The sequence below is a fragment of the Dendrobates tinctorius genome, unplaced genomic scaffold, assembly GCF_039654945.1.
Source record: "Dendrobates tinctorius isolate UK_male_01 unplaced genomic scaffold, ASM3965494v1 ptg000231l, whole genome shotgun sequence".
Taxonomy (NCBI): Eukaryota; Metazoa; Chordata; class Amphibia; order Anura; family Dendrobatidae; genus Dendrobates; species Dendrobates tinctorius.
This window is the reverse complement of record NW_027361898.1, coordinates 6,076,619-6,088,471: the sequence shown is the minus strand read 5'-3', so window position 1 is coordinate 6,088,471 and position 11,853 is coordinate 6,076,619. Positions and strand designations below refer to the sequence as shown.

At 42.6% G+C, this 11,853-nt stretch overlaps 1 long non-coding RNA gene across 4 annotated transcripts in view; it reads right to left on the bottom strand.

The window, feature by feature from the left end:
- Positions 1-888: 888 nt before the first annotated feature.
- The window catches only part of LOC141059863 (uncharacterized), a 57,481-nt gene continuing 46,516 nt past the window's right edge, over positions 889-11,853 (bottom strand). For 3 of the 4 annotated variants that reach the window (XR_012222615.1, XR_012222612.1, XR_012222614.1), the window contains 2 exons: positions 3,906-3,999; positions 889-1,782 (listed from right to left, as the gene is read on the bottom strand). This is a non-coding gene — a long non-coding RNA (uncharacterized lncRNA). The remainder of the gene's footprint in view (positions 1,783-3,905; positions 4,000-11,853) is intronic. The other variant, XR_012222613.1, reaches the window with a different exon arrangement.

Sequence of the window (11,853 nt, the reverse complement as noted above, 5' to 3'; positions counted from 1 at the left end):
AACTTCCTAACAAAATAAAATTTGTTTCCAAAATTGTGCTGATGTAAAGTAGACATGTGGGAAATGTTACTTATTAAGAAATTTGTGTGACATATCTCTGATTTAAGGGCATAAAAATGTAAAGTTTGAAAATTGCAAAATTTTCAACATTTTAGCCATATTTCCATTTTTTTCATAACTAAACACAAGTCATATCGAAGAAATTTTACCACTATCACGAAGTAAAATATGTCACGAAAAAACAGTCTCAGAATCAGCGGGATCCGTTAAAGCGTTCCAGAGTTATAACCTCAAAGTTACAGTGGACAGAATTGTAAAAATTGGCCTGGTCATTAAGCTGCAAAATGGCTCTGACACTAAGGGGTTAAGATGCGAGACTCGTCCGAGTTTCTCGCATGTGTGATCCCGGCCTCTTTGATACTGTGCTGCTGAGCCAGTGTATCTAAACTCATCATGTACAATACAGTCTCAGAGAACCTTACATATCAGTAACTCAACAAACCAAGGACAAATCTTTAAAACCTGTCTGATTCCCAGGGGACAATGGACACATGGTGATGGTCACTATACATAGTAGCTGCTATGAGAACCCAGCAGCAATCGTAATATAGACCCAGTAAACTGTACTCTTATGTTGTCTGCAAGTAGAGCAATCTACACACAGGCTGCACATTACATTGGGTCAATGTTTATTATAAGAAAAACACTGCATTATATTTTATGTTCAACAAAATTCCAAGGCAAAAGTGCATATCAAGAAAAAAATGTGCATGGTATAGCTAAATGTAGTCAACCATGTCAGTGCACAAATGGACAATGGAAGGAAAAAGGACAAATCGGAAATTAAAATAATCCACGACGAAAAAAAAACGAAAGAAAAGTCCAATATTCAAATTAAGACAAATTTTTATTTCAAAATACAAATAACTAAAGGAAGGGGTGGGAACAAAATACCAAAAGTAGGGGCAACACTGGGAATCAATTGCACCAATATATTGCACATAAATATAGTGTGGCTTTAGAAATTTATAAAATATAGTATCATCCGTAAAAATTAGTAGGCCACAAAAATAAATAGATAAAATCTTAATATTCAAATATTATGTGCATATATAAATATAAAGTGCAAATGCAAAACACAATTCGTGAATGGGCTAAGGCACACAGCAATACAAAGTGCAATGCATATGTAAATATAAAGTGCAAATGCAGAAAAAACATTCATGAAAGGGCTAAGGCACACAGCAGTAAAAAGTGTAAATGCAACTAATAGTTCATGAAAGGGCTGAGATATGCAGCAGTACAAAGTAATCAGACATGTATCACAACAAATAGTGAGGACTAGTTCAATTATATATGCTCAATGGCAAGTAATCATGAATGCTGGTATATGTCACTGCAAACAAAATATATTTTCAGACTTTGCCCAAAGTGCACCCAGTCAATACCTTATGCCCGTATGTGCAGGATCCCCAGGATGCGCCCAACCCCGACTCACGTTTCGGCATCTGCATTTGTCAGGGGGTGGTGTCATCCAAGAGAGGATAAGTATGTATGAGATGAGTGGCCAATGGGAGCGGGTGTTGTGCGGCGCACCATGGCATCCGACGTCACAAGGAGGTCCCGCCCAACCGGCCCACGTGATCCCCGAGGCCGCGAACAACTATCGCAGCGCCGAGGGATGTGGATACGGCAGGCAGAGGCTTCTGGAACGCAAACGCCGGCGTGTCTTCCACTCGGCCCTCTGTCATTGCTGGGCCTAAACCACGTGACCTGCAGGTCCTAGAAGATACAAAGAGCAAGAAAAGGAAAGGTCCTAGTGACAAAACTATATATTATATGATTGGAAAAAAGTGGCCATTGATAAAAGGTCCTACATAAACAGGAAAATGATATAAATAATACATAAATATTGCGATATGATGTATAGCATCACAAAACGTGGAAAAATAGTATAAAACAAGGGAAATAAGAAAATAATAAATAAGGCACAGAATAATTAAAGATAATTATAAGTGAGGAAAAAGAAATAACAAAATAGAAAACAAATAAATATAAAATAAAATGAATAATAAAAATAAGAAAATAGACAATGGAAAATAAAAATAAAATTAATAAAAAATTAATAAATAATAATAATAGATATAAATTAAAATAATAAATAATTCAATAATAATATATAAAAAATAATAATAGAAGATAAATAATAATAGCTATGACAGAAATAACCAAACAACATTGTTACATAAAAGGGTGCATCAAAAGCTCATTGCAAGTAAATACAGATAGCATAAAAAATCAGTGAATTCACATAATATATAATAAATTTATATAATAAATATATGTGTAATCCTAAGGTCATACATAAAACATATACAAACATAAAATAAAGTGCATACCAAAAAATTGAAAATCAAGGATTTTATATGGAATAAAGTGCATAGTGCATAATGGTGAATGGTATAAGAAGTGATCAACTTTTCCCTTTCTATTTATTATCTTCAATCCTAAGTGGAATGCTTCCCCAATCGTACTAGAAACCAGGAACAAAGGACCAGAAAGCCTCCTACAGGGCTGCCACTAGGAATTTCAGGGCCCCATACTGGCAAAATTTTCAGGGCCCCCTTTAGACTCCACCCAGGCTCCACCCCGCAAACTGTCCACAGTCCCATCACCCTCTCTTGGAAAAACTCCACTTCTCATCAATCACACATTAACAGTTCCCATCACCAGATCACACATATAGCCAGCAGCTTTTGTTTTGGCCAAAAGATTTTTTAAGCCGCCATCCCAACACTGTAGACACTTTTGGCCAAGCTCTACTCTACGCTAACCTATTAAATATTTGTTAAAATATGCAATACAATTTAGGTATATTTTTAGTTATTTTTCAATTTTTAAAATGAACAATAATATCACATACAAGGGACAAATGCCACCGCATCATGTCCAGACCACATATTACCACCACATAGTGACCTATAATACCACAAACAAGGAACAAATACCGCCACACCATGACCAGACCACATATTACTACCATAGTGTCCGAATAATATCACATACAAGGATCAAATACCACCGCACCATGACCAGACCACATATTACCACCACAAAGTGACCAAATAATAGCACATACAAGGGACAAATACCGCAACACCATGGGATGAATGCTCATCGTCACACAATAAGAGAAAAAAGAATGGATCTACCTGTGGCAAAACATTTTTGTATGATGGACCACAACACCATGGATATGAAATTACTGGTATTGAAAGGTAACTTCACATCTCAGAGAGAGCGACGTGTTTGGGAGTATAAATTTATGACAACCTTTGACACTCTCAGTGCTGGAATGAATGTGTCGCATGGATTTATGTCTTTTTACATCAATTAAGGAATTTGCTTTCAAAACATGGTGGGGGCATCACAACACATTAGGAGACCCCAATCAGAGGACTACAAAACATCCGGACTCCTTATCTATGCACTGGTCCAATATTTATGTTTCTCCCTCTCCCATATTGATAGTTCTGCTTCACGTCACTTGTCTTATCCATTGCATTTTTTCTGTGTTGTATTGTGCATAAATATGTGACTCTTCAGATTTTGTATTAGTCTAGCCTGAAGATGAGACCTGAGTAGTCTCGAAAGCTTGCAATGTGTTACCATCTTTTCAGTTAGCCATTAAAAGGTATCAACCACTGAGGACTCTCAATTCTGAATATTTTTCTATCTACTGGCTAACACGGTACAAAGATATACATCTTTCCTGTACAGTGATCAATGACATACACAGGAGCTCTGTATATAATGTACAGTGATCACTGGTGACATTATACACAGGACCTCCCTATCTAGTATACAGTGTATAGTGTCAGTGTATAGGTAACACACTAACTCACCAGTGACGTCTCTAGGTGAATTCCTTCATCCTTGCTTTTCATCACTTTTTATCCAGCACAGACCGCCATCACGTCTTCCAGCCAGGGCTCGCATCTGCAGGAAATAACACACTTATCTAGAGCTCCGCTTGCAGAACACACTTATTTTTTCCCCAACTTCTACATTACATCACATGAAGAAAAAAAGGCAGCATAATATCACTCTACACAATAACAGGACCACTCCCCCATTTAAAAGAGTATACCGTATTTTCCGGCATATAAGACGTCTTTTTTACCCCTGAAAATCTGCTTAAAAGTCGGGGTCGTCTTATACGCCGGGTGTCGTCTTATACGCCGAGTTCATATGGCGAGGGAGTGGTCCCGATGAAGAAGGGAGGGTGTAGGTGGTGTTTTCATCCCCTTTTACCTCATTGGTGGCAGCGGTGCGGCGGCTCCTCCTTCAGCAGTGTGGCGGCTCTGTGCTAGGGGGTTGTCGTCGGCTGCTCCTGCTTGTCCAGCGTGTGGGCGCTGTGCTGGGGGGCGGCTGCAGCGGCTCTCTGTGCAGCGTCGGGGCTCTTCCGGCATTTCCCCATAGCCACCGGAGCCTGCGCGAGCTCAGATTCAGATCTCGTCCCGAGATCTCGGGAGACGAGATCTGAATCTGAGCTCGCACGGGCTCCGGCGGCCATTTTCCCGGAGGCCACCGCATCGCCGTAATGGAGCTGCCTGGGTCTCCGGGCTATGGGGAAATGCCGGAGCCCCGACGCTGGACAGAGCCGCCGCAGCCGCCCCCCAGCACAGCGCCCTCACGCTGGACAAAGAGGAGCCGCCACCGCCGACACCCAGCACAGAGCCACCACACTACTGCAGATGGAGGAGCCGCCGATCCCCACAGCACAGAGACCCGCAGCACCGCTGCCACCAATGAGGTAAAAGGGGGATGATAACTCCACTTACACCCTCCCTTCATCGGGACCACTCCCCCACCATATGAAGATTGCTCCGCACCCGGCATATAAGATGACCCAATCGTATAAGAAGATCCCCCGACCTTTAAGATGATTTACTATTTTAACTGGAAAAGTTGGGGGGTCGTCTTATACGCCTGGTCGTCTTATACGCCGGAAAATACGGTACCCAAAAAATTAAATAAATACATCACTGCAGTAATAATATCCCTTAAATAGCCTCTATGGTAATAAAATTCCCCATCCTGGCTACCGTGTGTTTCATTCCTGGCTTCAGCTATATGTTCTCCCATCCCGCCCTCATGAGTATCCATTGTGCCCCATATGATCTCCCCATCTGTCTCCATCATATCCATCCTGCCTCATGATCCTGCACCATGTGTGTCCCATCCTGCCCCCTCCTGTCTCACATTCTGCCCCTTCCTGTGTCTTACTGTCACATTCTGCCCCCTCTTGTGTCTCATTGTCACATTCTGCCCCGTGTCCATTCTGCCTCCCCCTGGGTCTCCATGTCACATTCTGCTCCCATGTCTCGCATTCTGCCCCCATTATGTCCTGCATTCTTCCCCCATCATGTCTCGCATTCTGCCCCCATGTCTGCATTCTGCCCCCATCATGTCTTGCATTCTGCCCCCATCACGTCTTGCATTCTGCCCCCATCATGTCTTGCATTCTGCCCCCATCATGTCTTGCATTCTGCCCCCATCATGTCTTGCATTCTGCCCCCATCATGTCTCCCATTCTGCCCCCATCATGTCTCCCATTCTGCCCCCATAATGTCTCCCATTCTGCCCCCATAATATCTGCATTCTGCCCCCATCATGTCTGCATTCTGCCCCATCATGTCTTGCATTCTTCCCCCATCATGTCCAGCATTCTGCCCCCATCATGTCTAGCATTCTGCCCCCATTATGTCTAGCATTCTGCCTCCATCATGTCTAGCATTCTGCCCCCATCATGTCCAGCATTCTGCCCCCATCATGTCTAGCATTCTGCCCCCATCTTGTCCAGCATTCTGCCCCCATCTTGTCCAGCATTCTGCCCCCATCGTGTCCAGCATTCTGCCCTGGCCCCCGGATCGCCGCTTTCAATTAAAAAAAAAAAGTTCTTCTAAGGCTAGTTTCACACTAGCTTTTCCTGAAGCTGCAGAGGGATGCACATCGATCGCACCAAAATGCAACACGGTGCGTTTGGCGCAGGTCGGTGCACCGTCAAAAGGACGCATGCGCCGGCAAACGCATACCTGCGCACGGCCTGCGTACCCAATGATAAAGATAGGGTACGCAGGTCGCATGCAGCAGGGAGGAGGTGTGCCGTGGGCGGAGCTTCACAGCGGCCATGCGCATCTCTCCGCAGCTCCAGGAAACGCTAGTGTGAAACTAGCCTTTCCTGGTCGCGCTCCAGCGGCGACGCTTGCGCTCCCTCCACACTGCTGAAGTGCGCACTGCGGCTGACGTCAGCTGCCAGCCTCCGATTGGCTGGCGGCTGTTAACTATTGACATGAGGGCCGACGGGCCCGCATGTCAATAGCGTTCATCTGCCGCAGCGCAGTGCCACTAAGGGCCCGGTTTACCTACCGGTAGGGGCCCGGTGAGCAGATGAGATGGGGCCCGATGCGGGCCCCCTCTGCCCACCGGGCCCCATACGCCAGTCAGGGCAGTAATGCCCTGATGGCAGCCCTGGCCTCCTATGAAAACTAGAATAAAACGGCTGTACACTTAAGGATATCCATGATGGACCAAGGTAACTACGTACAACGAAAAAAGGAAAATTATGAGACCCATGAAAATAATACATTTTTCCATATAATCTGTAGGGTACACCCAAAGGGAATAAAGAAACATACATGAATAAGTGCAAGAATAAAGTGCATAATAAAATGAAATGATAAAATCAAGTTAGTGATATAAAATATATAAAAGATATTAAATAACTGGATGACAAGGTGGTCATAGGAACGGAACAAAGCTAATATTTTCATTTAGATCAAGGGGGTGAATGGTGTCCAATGTCCATATCCATCTAGTTTCCATTTGTGGCAATCTTTGACTGATGTTACCTCCTCGTATTGTAGGTAGAATTTTATCAATGCTCTCCACCCTTAGACATGATGGATCACAATTGTGGAATTGTTTGAAGTGCTTGGGGGATAGTTTTCAAGAAAGTTCTCATCTTCATTTTTCGCAGCAATGATGCCATTTACGTGTTCTCGTACGCGTATCTTCAACTGACGGGTGGTAAGCCCTACATATCTTTTAGGGCACGGGCATACTGCATAATAAATCACTGCTTTTGTCTCACAATCAATATGATGTTTAACAGTAAAAGTTTCTGGCCTAAGGAATCAGTGAATTTGTCTGTTCCATCAATGTTAGGACAGGCCACACAGTGTCCGCATTGAAACGATCCTTTCCTTTGTTGTATCTGGGAAAGAAAGATTTTGGGTTCACTATGATAGTGTTAGGAGTCAGGTTTCTGCGGTCGCTATGCAGGAATCCAGACCCTCACATTCTGCAGTCTCCTGCTCTTTGTCCACTGCAGAGGAGATTGCCTTGCAGCAAATCTCTCCTGAGGCTAAATCCTTCTTCTCCTCTTACTCAGCATGCTCATGGTACGATCTCCCATTGGAGATCGAGAGTCATGTGCTCAGGTCCTGCTCCAAATCTCATTTGTCCATCTCAGAGATCTGGAGGCGTGTGGAAGGTCCCGGCTGCTATAAAAGGCGCGCATGACTGTTCCGCCATGCGCTAGTATAGACATACTTGCTGCTGAGTGAATGTTTGATGGATGCATGATCTGGTGAATGACTCATTTGAAACTCCTTCCCTTTGATAATACGTTTGTGTGAGGGATTGAGTTACTACCAGTGCCAGCGCGCTATTGCTTCATACTCAGCTGCTAGCGTCCGACATTGCGCCTGTGCCATAGCAGTGTCGTTGAGCGGCAGTATTCACACCGCGCTGCAGTAGCAGCCCACTTGAGCGTCCGCGGCTGCGACGCTATATACTCGGACACACGGTAGGTCTAGAAGGACTTAGTACCGCCATCTTGGGCTATTCCTGTGACCGCTTACCGTGTGTGTTATTGCTCTGAGCTCCTGTGATCCTATCAGGCTCAGTACTTTATGTTTTTGCCATCTCTGTGACTAAACAGCGATTGCTTTGCGCACCAGGGTGAAAGCTAACCCCGTGCGCACCTCCGCCATATTGCTCTGCCACCGTCTAGCAGCAGTTATACCACCTACCGCACGGTGGACCCCGAGCGGCGAACGCACTTTATTTATATTTTTATTTAGTGCTTTCCGCCGTTCCTAACAGATAGTGACTCCTCACCAGTGTATCCCGGATGTTTTTAGACCGACGATATGTAATACTCGGTTCTTTTGGTAGGTATTTGGATAACGTCTTGTATCGGCCATACTTTTGCCAATTCGTTCTTCATTCTCTGATTTTCCGTATGATAATTAGAGATAAAACGAATTTGCGATGTTACAGCAAGTTTGGAAGATGAGTACAGCAAATCTTTCCTTTGAACATGTCTTGCCCTGTTATAGGCCCTTTTGATGCTTCGGCGACTATATCCTCTATCAATAAACCTCCATTTAAGTTCTTCAGCATGTAACTCAAAATTACTCTCTGTCGAACATAGGCGTCTAAATATCAGAAATTGACCCACTGGAATTGATCTTATTAATGATGAGGGATGGGCCGAGGATGCATGCAGGAGTGCATTTTCCTGTAAATATCAGTCTGGAGTATATTCTCAACGTCGCGTTTAACAAGTACATCCAGGAATTCAATTGAGGTCCTGTCACATTGGTATGTCAAATGGATATTTGAATCATTTTGATTAAGTTCCGCAATAAATTGAACCAGGGACTCAACTGAGCCCTGCCAAATGAAAAAAATATCGTCAATGTACCGCATCCAAAAAAGAACACAGCACATTGACTGGTGGTGATCTGATAGAAAGAGGTCCCTCTCCCACAGCCCCAGGAACAGACTGGCGTAAGCCGATGCATATGATGCGCCCATTGCTGTTCCCTGGAGCTGTAAGTAGAAGGACCCCTTGAAGATGACCTTAGGATTACACATATATTATATTTATTATATAAATTTATTATATATATTATGTGAATCCACTAATTTTATATGCTATCTGTATATACTTGCAATGAGATTTTGATGGACCCTTTTATGTAACAATGGTGTTTGGTTATTTCTTTTATCACTATTATTTATCTTCTATTATTTTTTATATATTATTTTCATTCATATAATTTTTATTTGAAATTTGTATTATTAATTTTATTTTTATTATTTTTATTTTATTTTCCATTTTCTTTTTATTAATTTGAATTTGTTATCTATTTTATTATTTCTTTTTCCTCAATTATAATAATCTTTAATTGTTCTGTGCCTTATTATTTTCTTATTTCCCTTGTTTTATATTATTTTTCCACTTTTTGTGATGCTATACACCATATTGCAATATTTATGTATTTTTTTTATTTTTTGTGTTTTTTTTTCATCCTATACATCATGTCATTAACTAGGACGTCTATTTGTATTTTTTATTACATAAGAAAAAGTTGTCTTTTCTGTAGCAATGCTGTTAGTTAATCCACAGTAGCGAATTGGTTAAACCCTTTTTCTGCCACTTTTTTTCCAATCATATAACATATAGTTTTGTCACTAGAACCTTTCCTTTTCTTGCTCTTTGTATCTTCTAGGACCCACAGGTCACCTGATGTATGCCCACCAATGACAGAGGGCCGGGTGGAACGCATGCAGGCGTTTGCGTTCCAGGGGTCTCCGCCTGCCGTATCCACATCCCTCGGCGCTGCAATAGTTGTTCGCGGCCTAGGGGATCACGTGGGCCGGACCTCCTGGTGACATTGGATGCCGTGGTGTGTTGCACAACACTGCTCCGGCTCTCATTGGCCACTCATCTTATAAATACACTCTCCTGGATGACACCACCCCCTGACAAAGGCAGGCACCGAAACGTGCGTCGGGATCAGGCGCATCCTGGGGATCCTGCACTTACGGGCATAAGGTATTGTCTGGGCGCACTTTGGGCAAAATCTGAAAATGTATTTTGTTTGCAGTGACATACACCAGCATTCATGATTAGTTGCCATTGAGCATATATAATTGAACTAGTCCTCACTATTTGTTGTGATACATGTCTGATTACTTTGTACTGCTGCATACCTCAGCCCTTTTATCAACTATTGCATTTTAAATATGCATTGCACTTGTATTGCTGGGGGCATTAGGCCTTTCACAAATTGTTTTTTGCATGTGCACTTTATATGTATATATGCACATAATATTTGAATATTAAGATTTTATCTATTTATTTTTGTGGCGTACTAATTTTTTCGGATGATACTATATTTTATGAATTTCTAAAGCCACACTATATTTATGTGCAATATATTGGTGCAACTGATCCCCAGTGTTGCCCCTTATTTTGGTATTTTGCTCCCACCCCTTCCTTTAGTTATTTGTATTTTGAAATAAATACTTGTCTTAATTTGAATATTGGATGTTTCTTTCGGGTTTTTTTTCGTCGTGCATTATCATTTTAATTGAAGGAGTTAACTGTTAAAACAAAAGTTAGTCCGATAGCTACATATCATGGCCAAGACAGGGTAAATCCCGAGACACATGTGCTGCTCTATTTCATGGACAGAGTGATGAGCACATTTGGTCTAAGCATACTCCGTTGTAACCTCTTTACTTATTAGGCCCTGCATTAACCCCCCCTAGCTCCTTTTAGGGATAGTGAGTGATAGGCAGGTGGGCTTATATTGCATGTGTGTTAGGTTAATTTGGATTTGTGGTATAATGGTGGGTTTTGAATGTGTGGTACTGTTGCAATATTACTGTATTAATTTTGTAGTATCAGTATATATACAGTACAGACCAAAAATTTGGACACACCTTCTCATTCAAAGAGTTTTCTTTATTTTCATGACTATGAAAATTGTAGATTCACTCTGAAGGCATCAAAACTATGAATTAACACATGTGGAATTATATAATTAACAAAAAAGTGTGAAACAACTGAAAATACTGTATGTGTTATATTCTAGGTTCTTCAAAGTAGTCACCTTTTGCTTTGATTACTGCTTTGCGCACTCTTGATGAGCTTCAAGAGGTAGTCACTGGAAATAGTCTTACAACAGTCTTGAAGTAGTTCCCAGAGATGCTTAGCACTTGTTGGTCCTTTTGCCTTCACTCTGCCATCCAGCTCACACCAAACCATCTTGATTGGGTTCAGGTCTGGTGATTGTGGAGGCCAGGTCATCTGGCGTAGCACCCCATCACTCTCCTCCTTGGTCAAATAGCCCTTACACAGCCTGGAGGTGTGTTTGGGGTCATTGTCCTGTTGAAAAATAAATGATGGTCCAACTAAACGCAAACCGGATGGAATAGCATGCCGCTGCAAGATGCTGTGGTAGCCATGCTGGTTTAGTATGCCTTCAATTTTGAATAAATCCCCAACTGTGTCACCAGCAAAGCACCCCCACACCATCACACCTCCTCCTCCATGCTTCACGGTGGTAACCAGGCATGTAGAGTCCATCCGTTCACCTTTTCTGCGTCGCACAAACACACGGTCGTTGGAACCAAAGATCTCAAATGTGGACTCATCAGACCAAAGCACAGATTTCCACTGGTCTAATGTCCATTCCTTGTGTTCTTTAGCCCAAACAAGTCTCTTCTGCTTGTTGCCTGTCCTTAGCAGTGGTTTCCTAGCAGCAATTTTACCATGAAGGCCTGCTGCACAAAGTCTCCTCTTAACAGTTGTTGTAGAGATGTGTCTGCTGCTAGAACTCTGTGTGGCATTGACCTGGTCTCTAATCTGAGCTGCTGTTAACCTGCAATTTCTGAGGCTGGTGACTCGGATGAACTTATCCTCTGCAGCAGAGGTGACTCTTGGTCTTCCTTTCCTGGGACGGTCGGTCCTCATGTGAGCCAGTTTCT